Here is a 12299-nt window from a genome sequence, read left to right as displayed (position 1 = left end):
ACACTCGAGGGAGTATCATCGTTTACTTGGCTACATGTTTTCTGTCTTAGTGGTCTCTCTTATCACTGACAGCATTTTAGATTCAGTGAAGTGTGGTAGGTTCCCCCACAAGAATGGCTACACTCAAGCCCCTTCTAATGAAAATCTTGGCAAGAGCTTTCTGCTCTCCATAGGCTGTAATACCTAAAACACACGCACACACACACACACACACACACACAAATTTTCCCAATCAAGAAAACGTCTCCTCTATAAACAAACAAGCATGAATATGCACAATTTCTTACACAAAGCTGGTAACTCATCATAGTCATGTCTGAGAAAAACTACTTTCCTTATTTATCCCATTGCTCCTTTTGAATTTTGTACCATAAGCATACTTTACCTATCAAAAAAAAATGAATAAAAATGTAAAATAATTGAGTAAATAAAGGTATAAAAAAATATTTAGAAGGAAGTAGAAGAATCTGGGAATTAGCTATGATGACGATGACTCTGAACTACCAGACAGTGATATAAGGACCTTCTTTTGTTCCATCTGTTCTTAGAAAAACTGAACTAACCTCTCTTAAGGTCCACACGCTTTCTCTGGATTAATTACAGCCCTCCCTAAATAAGAGTCAAGTTGGGAACACTGAGGTATAGAAAAACACACACATATTTTAATTCTATTACCTGTCTCAAGGTGTCGTGATCTACCCAGTCTATCAAAAGATGGGAAAAGGCCAATGACCAAAAAAAAAGACTCAGAGACATCTGTAGAAAGGGGTGAAGGTTATAGCAACAAGCCACTGTATCCCAGGTCTCCAAATCACATTCCCCTCACAGCCATTCTCAGCCCACCTGCACAGCACTGCTATCTCTTGTGGGAAGGGTTAGGTAGTTTTTATTGGAAGGAGTATAGAGTTAGCAGGAAACTGAGGAAATTGGATTCATAGAATCAGTAGGCAGGGAAAAAAAAAGCTCTTAATATTATTCCAGAATCTCTGCTGCATATATATTTTAAGTTACCCGGAGAACTTCAGAGGGGTCATAGCTGCAGCCTGGTTGGAGAACGGACAGAGGTGGAATGAGTCGGAAGCCAATTTCTATATGTGCTGGAAGCTAAGCGATGGCCTCGCCCTATTCCAACATTCCAAAAATGCTGAAAATTCTGGACATTCTCCAAGGCTCCCTGGACAGGTTTATGGCAGCTTCCTGGAAGGCATTTGTGACCACTCTTCATAGCCAGTAGCACATGGCAGTTTCTAAACTCCCATTCCTCTGGGGACATCACTGCTCTACCAAGATGGAGAAATGCCTGTCTGAGCCAGAGGAAATGGAGTATCTTGGATGTGCCTCTTCCCCAGTGTTTTGTCAATAAACTTATGTAAAGCAGTTGTCACCACATAAAAACTATCCTGAGGATAAAGTAATGCAGTAATGAGACTGTCAAGGATTTTAGATGCTCTCCTAGCAGATCACTTACATAATCATTATCTTTGACCAGAACTACTTCCATGGCTCATAACTAATCTTCTATCACTCTCCTTCCTCCAATATCATCCCTACTTCCACACCAGGCTGAGCTTTCTAAAACATAAATCTTACTGTCTCATCCTCCTCTTAAAATTCTGCAATGGGTCCCCCATACAACTGAATCCATTCCTGACTGCAAGACATACAAGATCTCCCAGAATTATTCTGAATGGGAGACTGACTTTGCTAATTAATTATCGCCCATAAGAAAGGCAACAGATAAATTACTGTATATAAAAGTTATATTCAATGAACTTAATATCAAACCACCATAATTCACTTAGATACATGGGTGGACATTTCACAGCAGTTATCTTCTCCTAAAGCATATTAGGAAATTCCAACATCCAAAGCTTCAAAGCTTGGTATGTCAAGTTACTCTGAACTCTATTTGGCCAACGTGTAAGCCCTGTTAAATCTACTGGGGCGGGGGGGAGCTTTCAAGTTAGAACTATGGTAGCCAGGCTACATAGAGTTGAATTTTGGGGTCATTGTCAATTATGTGTTTGTACCATAGAGTTTTTACCTGAGCACAAAGTTGAGATGGCTGAAATGTGGGCTATGAAGACAAGAGAATGCTAGAGGTACACTGGGGGAAACCAGACACACTGTGGACCTACAGTAGCTGAGCAGACAGGACATCTAGGTAGAAAGCAACTGGACAGAAACTCTGAACGGAAAGTGGGCTTGGGAAGGGAATAAGAGGAAGCCCTTCTCAGAGGAAATCAATCTATTTGGCAATTAGAGGCGTGAGGTCTGGACTCATTCACTCGATGAATGAGTGCATTAGTGCCCACTATGTGAAAGAGTGTCGGGCTCTGGTGGTACAGATATATCCCCTTAAGTTTAAGAATGTGTTCCAGGAAATTGAGATACTGAATGACTCACTGCCACATCTCCTCGAGGGCTGGTCCCCAATTTTGTAACCCAATGCTACTATTTCTTCAATTTAAGGCATAGGAAGCCAAGATGGATCTCCCACCACAAAATGTTCCAACTACTGACAATCAGGGGACCTCCAAGGCTATAGTAATACTGCTGATGTCCTTCCATTCAAAGGCTTCCCGAGTGCCGAGCTCACCCTGTCTCCTTCGCCACAAAACTCGCATTTGTCACCTGGCTCAAACCTGTCTTCGTACTTGGTTGTTTCTTGTAGCCATCTCTCTGCCATCAAGGACAAGAACTCTTCAAAAGAGTATGGAATAACAGAAATAGAGGTCCTGATGGAGTAAACAGACTCAGATGTACCTCAAAAGTGAGGGATATGCTAGAACTGGCAGCCAAGAAGATAAATGATACCCAAGCTACTGAACTTGCCAATAAGCCACGAGGACATTTTATATTAACTATATTCTTCTTTATTATGAAGGGTCTGTACATAGATCATAAAAAATATCTGATATGAAACAGTGCTGCACTGAGCACTGTGTAGTCCAATCACATCCCTACAGACTTTGGCAAGTTTCTTCCCGCTCTGTGCTTCATTTCCTCATCTGTACGACAGGGTTAGTAATGACCACCTCGCTGTCGGAACTGAATGGCCTGATTCATGTAGGCACTTAGCTCCATGCCTGGCACAGCACAGGAACTCCCTGAATGGGTGTGGTTACCATTATCATCATGCCTGATATTAAAGGGCTCCAGTGGCCCAGCTGGGGATGGGAAGAGAATTCTCGGAGCCAGCACAGATCCCCAGAGGACTGCCCCAGATTCTAGCTAGAGCTCTGGGTACTTGGTTGAGAAAAGCACCCCGAAATTTCTGCTCTTAGACCTCAAGGAAGTAATTCTTCTCAGGGACCACAAAGAAATAACCACTGAATTCTCTACAAAGTGCTCTGCAAACCACGGGACTGCTTTCAGACCACACCTTCCATTTGCATAGTGTCTCCAAAAGAAACATAATCCAGTCAGGGAGCTTCGATCGGCAAATGCCTCTGGACAAGATATCTGTCCCTCACCAGCCACCAACTCTTCCACAACAAAAGCTAGAGAGAACAGTAAAAAGGCAGGGGCTTTTGGAATCACCAAGCTCCGGTCTGCGTGTACTTGCTCGGGGGCCTCGAGCTGGTCAATAATCACTCACAACCTCAGCCAGCTCCAGCCTATGGACTAAAGGTCACCTACCCAGCTTGCCCTCAATAACCCGCCCTTTGTGGTGTAGGCCAGTGACCTTGAGACTGTGGAACACTCAGCTATGACAGCTGGCCATTGGCCCAGGGGCAATGTGTGCAAACCTCCGTGTTGTGGGCCTTCCATCAGCTCCTAAATCTAATTTTAAATGGTGATACATCCCCACCATCGATACCCTTATAATTCACATTGTTTCAGAGCCCTTTAATGAATGTTTCCTCATTTGTCTGTTCTCATTTCTAATAGCAAAACATGACACATAACTTTCATGCAAAGAATACTAATAATACGAATAACCCCTTGCAGGAGTTTAGTTTGCAGAACTGTCCAACACACAGCCTTCAACAAAATAAGCACTTATTTTTAATTTACTAAGCCCTTACTATGGGCCACAATAGCAGTCGGCAACATAAGTACAAAGCTGAATCCCCATCTCATGCTGTAAAGAGGAGCTGGGAAGACACAGCTAGTCAACGTGGACTTGTCTGAGTGTTGAGGGGAAGCAGGCCAGCAGTGTGGTGAAACTCTGGGACTCTGGGCTCAGACTTCATGGGTTCAAAAAATAACTTTGGGCCCTAAAAAGGAATGAAGTACCAACGCATGCTACAACTGGATGAACCTTGAAAACATTATGCTAAGTGAAAGAAGCCAATCACGAAAGGTCACATATTATATGATTTCATCTACAGGGAAGTCCAGAACAGGCAAATCTCTAGAGACAGGAAGCTTTGCAGATGCCGGGGGCTGGGAGCATGAGGGACAGGGGGAGTGACTGCTAACAGGTTTGGACTTCTTTTCGAGGTGATAAAAATGTTCTAAAATCGACTGTGACAATGGAAGTGCACACCTATGAATGCGCTAAAAACCACTGACTTGTACATTTTAAATGGATGAATTACATGGTAGGTGAATTATATATCAATAAAGGTGTTTTTAAAATAAAGTCACTTTAGGCAAATTATTGACTTCTCAAAACTTCAGTTTCTTCATCAAAAAAGAGACAATGATAGTGGCAAATTTTATATTGTGAAAATTCAGAGGGATAGAGGGATAACTTTGTAAAAAGCACTCACTGCCTTGACCACTATTACTACCAGCTATAAAAGATCAGGGCATCATTCACATCAGGCAAAAGGTTGATGCAACCGAAGTGTCCATCACGGGATTAATGAATAAACACAGGAAGGTATATACATACAAATATTATTCAGCCTTAAAAAAGGAAGAAACCCTATCATGTGCTCCAATAAGGATGAACCCTGAGGACATTATGCCAAGTGAAGTAGGCCAGTCACAAAAGGACAAATACTGTATGCTTCTACTTATATGAGGTACTTAGGGGAATCAAATTCATAGAGATAGAAAGCAGAAGAGGGTTACCAAGGGCTGAGGGGAGGAGAAATGGGAGGTTAGAGTTTAATGAGAACACGATTCAGTCTTGCAGGATGAAAAGAGTTCTGGAGGTCAATGGTGGTGACGGTCATGCAACCATGTGAATGTAGTTACTGCCACGGAACTGTCAAAATGACTAAGATGGTAAATTTTATGTTATGTATATTTTACCACAATGAAAAAAAAAATCTTTAAAAGTGTGTGTGGGGTATAAGAGCTGCAGAAAGGAACACGATGGGAAGGAAGGAGAAATTTGGAGAAAGCTTCATAGGACAAAAAAGCAGAGCAGACTGATGGAGCGTCTCAGTGCCAGCATTCCCAGGACAGAACCCAGCACACCACACAGACCCCGATGCTGCCTTCCGGGAGTGCTCTGCCTTCCTCCCACTCGACCAATCACTCGGCCACCTAGCACCAGGCTAAGAAGCACGGAGCACAAAATGTCACCTCACTCCCTTCCAGTCAAGGAAACTCCCCAGACACAGAAGCCCCACATCTGGGCTCTCCCATCTGCAAACAGGCCCTACAGTCTAATTACCCCGAAATGTTGATCTGGATTATCCCAACAGAACACCTCAAGTCTGCTGAAAGTGAAGCTGAGTCATGCTAATGTGTAGGAACAGAAGGCTATGGAGTGATCTCATGGTTTTCTTTTGTTAGGTTTTCCCCCATGTTGCCATGCAGGGAGCGGGTGCGGGAGGCAGGACAGGGTGCTGAGGAGAAATTACAGAAGACAGGAGAGCTGCTTATAGGAGGAAGAGCTGAGAAGATACAGCTAGTGAACGTGAACTTGCCTACATCTTGAGAGAAGGCAAGACAGCAGCATGGTTGAACTCCTGGACTCTGGTTCAGACTTCATAGGTTCAAAAAATAACTTTGGGCCCTAAAAAGGAATGAAGTACCAACACATGCTACAACTGGATGAACCTTGAAAACAATATGTCAAGTGAAAGAAGCCAATCACAAAATGTCACATATTGTGTGATTCCATCTATAGGGAAAGTCTCTAATTCAGAAAAAAGGAGACTAAATTTGGTAGGGTCGGCATCCATAGGACACGTATGTCTCTTTAGTGTTCCTTGTCAACTCTGGTGCAGCCCATGGAATAAGCATGTCAAGAAGATGCAGGAAAAAACAGGGTGCCTAAAATTTGCCACTTGTGTTCCCTACTGCAACCCAATCATTTAAAGGCCCAAGATCCTACAGATACATTCTCATTCTTTATATTTCACTTCTAAAGTGGTAGAGATTGCGGGAGGGAAAGAGGAAGTACAGAAACAGCCAGATAAGGTCTGAGAAACACTCAGACCTTATCCACGGGCCCAACTACGACATCCACCTTTCAAGTTCTATAATGCATAAAACCCCACCATTAACAATGCAGCCCTGATGTCCAAAACCATTATTTTAAATATTGTTTTAGAACTTCTATCCAATGCAATAAGGCAGGAAACAAAAATAAAGAGGTCATCTATAGGAAATAATCTAAAAACTATTATTTGTATACATCACCATAAATATAAATAGCTCAAGAGACTGAACTGAAATAATTTAAGATATATAAAAAAAAATTCAGAAAGATGTCTGCTTATAAAATGAAGATCTACTTAACATTCAGCAATAACTGGTTAGAAAATGTAGTAGGCAAAAAATCCTATTTATGGATGCAACAAAAATATAAAATGCCCAGAAATAAATTTAACAAAAAAAATGTACAAGATAAAATGAAGAAATCCACAAAATAACTGTTACACATAACAAAATGATTTTACCAAATAGAGATACTTCTATATTTGTGGATGGGAAGTTTCATTACTATAAACATGTTAATTTTCTCAAAATTAACTTTAAATTTAAAGCAATTTCAATCAGAATCCCATCTGGATTTTTTAAACCTGACAAATTTATTTTAAGAAAATAAGAAGCAGAAATAGCCCACAAATTTTTGAAACAAAAATAAAAATGAATTCAGGACTTACACTACTATTTATTAAAATATAAAGCTACACTAAAGTAGTAACTGGTGAAAGCACAGACAAAAATTGCATTAAAAGCCTAGAAACAAACTGATATATAATATATATAAGAATTTTTGAATATAATAAAAATGGCATTTTACATTCTAGATTCAGTAAAACAAAAAAGTGGGTTTGGATAACTGGTTAACTATTTAAAAGAAAATTGTGAGAGTCTTAGCTTATATCATCAACCAATATGAATACAGTTTAATTCAAGAATTAAATGTAAAAATAAATTCACATACATATGGGATAAAGGTTTTATTAAGCTTACAAAAAAATTAAAAGCTTTTATTATATGATTGCTTTAAATTTCTGTATGTCGAAGTGTCATAATCTAAATTTTTTTAATTAGGAAAAGACTCATACCATAAATTGTAGATAAACATTTATTTTTGATATTAAATAAATCTTATGATTCAGTAAGGAACAGATGAACACATCATGGCAAAGGCCAAGAAAAAGAAGTGTGGGTGGAAAAAGAAGTGTGAGAGAAAAAAGAAACCTGAAATGACCATAAAACAAATAAAAGATATTTAAACTTGCCAGTAATAAGAGTTTGAAAAAATAAAACAATGAATTGGCATTTTTCACAAAATTGGCAAAAGTTAAAATAACTGATTAGCAATGGCAGATATTCAAGAAAACGGACACTCATATACTTCTGGGGAGTCTAATTTACGACATTCCCAAAGGACAATTTGGCAACGCCCATGAATAACCTTTGAAATAGTCACATCTTTTGATCAGTAATTCCACTTTTAGAAAATAGCCTAAGGAAATAACAGAACTATATGCAAAGTTTCAACATTATCATCACATGTTACGGGCACCATGTGCACTTATTTCTTAGGCACGGTTCTATGTTTTAAATGAATTGCGTAATTTCATCCTTTAAAAAAAACTAGATCTTGATATGATCTCCATTTTTACAGATGAGGAAACTGAAGCATAAAGAGATCAAAAAACCTAACACCACCTAATGTCCAAGAGTAAGGGATCAATTAAATATATTTTTGCATGTGCATACAATAGATTTAATGGATGAATGGATGAATGGGTGGATGGATGATGAATGGATGATGATGATGGGTGGGTGGGTGGGTGAACAGGTAGATAGGTGGGTGGGTAAGGATGGATGATGGATGACTGGATGGACAGATGGATGGCCCAAGTCACAAAACATTTGTTTTGGAATCTGTCCTCATTTTTGTTTCTACTCACATGTACTGAACATTAACATCCTGGCAGTCAAATTTTCCTAACCAAAAGAGGCAAGAAATAAAAAACAAAACCCAAGGCTTCTGCTCCCAGGAGTAAAATGTGAGCACAGGCATTGTGAGGTAAACCTCAAACCAGAATGTGTTCTCTTCCCAAAGTTCTTAAAATCTCTTTATTTCATAAAATAAAGACAGTTCAAAATAAGTCACAAAGTGTGAAAGTCTTCATTTAAAGTCTGGGTCTCAAAAACTCAGACAAAAGTCTTGGCAACTGTCTACGCTGATACCATAGCTCTGATAGGAGAAGGCAGCACCCCCAAGTGGACCGGAGGGTATGGGATACAGAAGATTATCAAGGATGGTATAAAAGGAAAGACAAGATAAGAGGATTCAGAACAGGAAAGAAGTCCCCTACATCCTAGTCTCACCTACATCCTGGTGAGGAGGGACTGGCATTAACCCCCAAAACCATATGACATTGTGAGCTCTATGTTTATTATTTGTTTGTTATCTTAATCCAGGGAAGATCATTTTCTATAATAAACATTATATCAATTTGAAATTTTTTTAAATACTTATTTTTTAAAACATTTAACTCCTTCAAATGTAATCAAGTATGAAGACAATGGACAAGTGAAAGCAACATCCTGGTGCCTAGAAGAAACCAAAAGATAAAGTGCTTCCACCAGGAATGGCACCTGCTAAGTGCTCAGGAAATCAGAGTTAGTGGTGGGTTTACATTATTCCTACTGACTCCGCTGATACCCCGAGAGAAAAGGGACTATTCTATGAGTGTGTCACATAAATACTTCACACCCACTGACTCATTTATTCACTCATTTAATACTTGCATTTTCAAATGGGTATTATTATTCCCGTTTGAAAAATAAAGAAACTGAGGCACAGGGAAGTTAAAGCAACTCATTGAAGGCACACACTTAAAGCAGTAAGAACTTCAAACCAAATCAGTGTGCTTCTAAGTTCAGAGATGCAGAAAAGGCGGGTGTCCTGGGAAACTCACACCAGGAAGGAGCTAGCACACGTGGGCAGATGTTACCCTGCTCTCTACGCCTTCCTTTTCCTGACTTGATTTCCCCACATCCCATTCCCTGAGCAACTCTGTAAACCATAGAAGAGTTCCAGAAAGTCATCAGGGATTCTTCTTCCCCTTTACACGTTGAACCTTTTAACATCCACTTCACACTAGACACCATGAAGATGTCCTTCTCGCAAGAAGCCCTATTCTGTAGTCCTGATCTCAGAAGGCAACAAGGTGATGTCCAAAGAGGAAAAAAAATTAACATGTAGGGGCACCCTCTATTAGGTACTTCGCAGCCATCATTTTATTTAATCCTTCCAAAAACTTTCCAAGAAAATGTCATGCTCCCCAACTTATGAGTGAAGAAACTGAGGCTCGGGGAGGTTCAGCTACCTGCCCAAGTGATAGGTGTTGCACCAGTTCAGTGAGACCTACAGTGAAAGGCTACACAGGGGTCTCGATATGTGTCAACACAGATGAGGGACTTCCTACTTAAGTGAGCTCTGGCAGGCTCTCTTCCCAGGTGACAGGGTAGTAACGTTATCCCTGTGACCACCAGCAGCACAGTGCTCATGACCAGAAAGGTGAAAATCTTGGACCACCACCCTCCTGCTATGAGTAATACAAGGCTGACAGAAGGAGCCAGTGGCACTGAGCCACCTGTCTCCTCTCGCCTCAGAAAAGTTTGGCAGACGGGCACCCCAGAGGCCCTTCTGGTGTCGTAAATGTGCAAAACCCTGACCTACAGAGTGAGTGACAGACATGCAATAATAAAAGCACCATTGCCAGAGGCATTCCAGCTGATGAAGTGCTTTACAACACTTTCCCTTCACCTACACGAGCACCTCCAAGAGCCAGGTGTTGCTAGCACCCTGCCCGTTAAACAAAACAATCAAGGTAAGGAGTTCGAGCAACCTGGCCAAGGGTCCTGTGGCTACAATGTGAGGATTTTTAACCAAGATTCTCTGATTCCAAATCCACTGCTCTGTGCATGACACCAGGGAACCACTTTGGTGTGAGCTGAGCATCTGGAAAGGCAGATGTCCACTCGCTATGACATTAGTGACTCCGAAAACCAGGAGTCCGATAAAACCCTGTCACAAATATTCAAAAAAACCAAAGTAAAAGGCAGTCAGCAGAGTGGAATCGAGAGCGCCTGAGGTGTATAATCCCAGCCCAACCACTAACTAGCTGTGTGACCTTAAAAAGCCACCTCACCTCTCTGTGCGTTGAGTGTCTCATCTGTAAAAGGAGGAGAATAACAGCAAGCAACCACCGATTAGAATTGAGATGAAGATTAAATGAGCTGATACCTATAAAATACTTCAAATGTATGTTACTGTAAGCACTCAATAAATTAATACATGCTAGCAATTATCATTATTATTACTATTAATACTATTGTTACAAAGAGATGACCGTGCACAAATTATCCACTTGTAACAGGAGGTGTTTTTGCTGTAGATTTGGCTTTCAGGAGCAAAACACCATTGTAACATTGCTGGTAACACATGACCACGGTTTTCACAGCAAATACTTGAGGTGTCCTGGGAAGGTTTCTGTGATGACCTTACAGTCATGTTGCCCCTCTTGCCTCAGAGGACATGGGAGGGCAGGAAGGACCAAGGACACCACTGGTTTACCCAGAACAAGTAGCGAGTTGCCTCCACCTGATTAACTAGCCCTGTGTCTGTTAGGTCCCCCCTTGCTACTGCTGATCAGCACGCCTGCCACTGAGCCACTGAGTCAGCATTATCCACACCCGATGCCTTGGAAACGGAAGAGTAGAGGAGAAAAGGAAGGAAACTCACAAGACTAAACCTGTTCCCAAAGACCTTCCTTCTACAATTGGCTCTGGGGACGAGGCACGTCTCCATGAGGTACATGACAGGGCGTTAGGCTGTACTTGGGTGGAAATAAAGGGCAATTAGCCATCACCCCTCATAAAGTTCTGCAAATGATTGGAGGCTGAAATTCCATCCCATCTGTCTGAGCAGAAACATAGGCTGAGTGTGTAATAAACTGACACAAAATTTTGCTGCCCCGCTGGCCAGGGCAAATCTGACTTTAAAATCCCGAGCGCTACGATTCAGTAGTGACTTATGCTACAGGAAGAAAAGGAGCTGCTTTAAATGTGCTTGAAATGTTCCACTGGGCACTGACTCCACTAGTGACCTCTTGTTTTCTTCTTACAGCCAGATTTTTTAAGTGCGATTCTAAGCAATTTTCCTTGCATCCTCTCAAGTGGAATCTTCTGACTGTTCTGAATCAGTACTGAAGATAGGAAAAGTAACCCAAAGAATGGAGGGCACAGGATGTCAAGTGCCCAAGACAGACTAAGAACTATTCCTGGCTCAGACAGGCCAGGCAGGATCTTCCCTCAGCCACCAGACCTGCCCAGAAAGAATGGCACCACGTGGATCCGCAGGCCCCCCTCCCCAGCATGGGAGGAGACCTGTGTGGTTGCAGGAGGGTCTCCCAGGAGGGCACAGCGTAGGGACCACTCACTAGGACGTTATGCCTTCCTCACAACCCCATCACTGTTGGCTCAAGGTCATTTCAAAACTGAGCTGACTTTTAAAAACTGGTGGCCTTCACTTAAAGCTCAAATTCCCAGGTTCTCTCTTTAAAATAATTAATTAATTACTTAATTAATTAATTGATGAATAGATAAATAAATAAATAAAAAGAGAAAGGAAGAACTGGCAGCCCTGGGGTCCACATCCCAACAACTGGCTGGTTTTTAACAACCATAAGCTCTCCTGGGTTTGCCACAAATCCCACTACTGCCTATTGTGTCCTAAAGCTGTGAGTTGGTCACCATTTATCATCATATGTATGCTGTCAATTTCCTATGGCATTGAAATATTTCTCTGTACTCAAAAGCATCAAAAAAATAAAAATAAAGCAAAAAGTAGACAGACAGTCCACGTTTAAAGAAAATTGGGAAAAGGCCCACCTCACATCATTTTCTTCATTTGC

The 12299-nt window shown here is 41.2% G+C and overlaps 1 protein-coding gene across 1 annotated transcript in view; it reads right to left on the bottom strand.

Annotated features, from left to right (window-relative positions):
• The window catches only part of CDYL2 (chromodomain Y like 2), a 156113-nt gene that overhangs the window by 98332 nt on the left and 45482 nt on the right, over positions 1–12299 (bottom strand). The window lies entirely within an intron of this gene.

The sequence above is a fragment of the Pteropus medius genome, unplaced genomic scaffold (genome assembly GCF_902729225.1).
Source record: "Pteropus medius unplaced genomic scaffold, Ma_sr-lr_union100, whole genome shotgun sequence".
Lineage (NCBI taxonomy): Eukaryota > Metazoa > Chordata > Mammalia > Chiroptera > Pteropodidae > Pteropus > Pteropus medius.
Note: the sequence above shows the minus strand (reverse complement) of the source record. Positions and strands in the feature narration are given on the sequence as shown.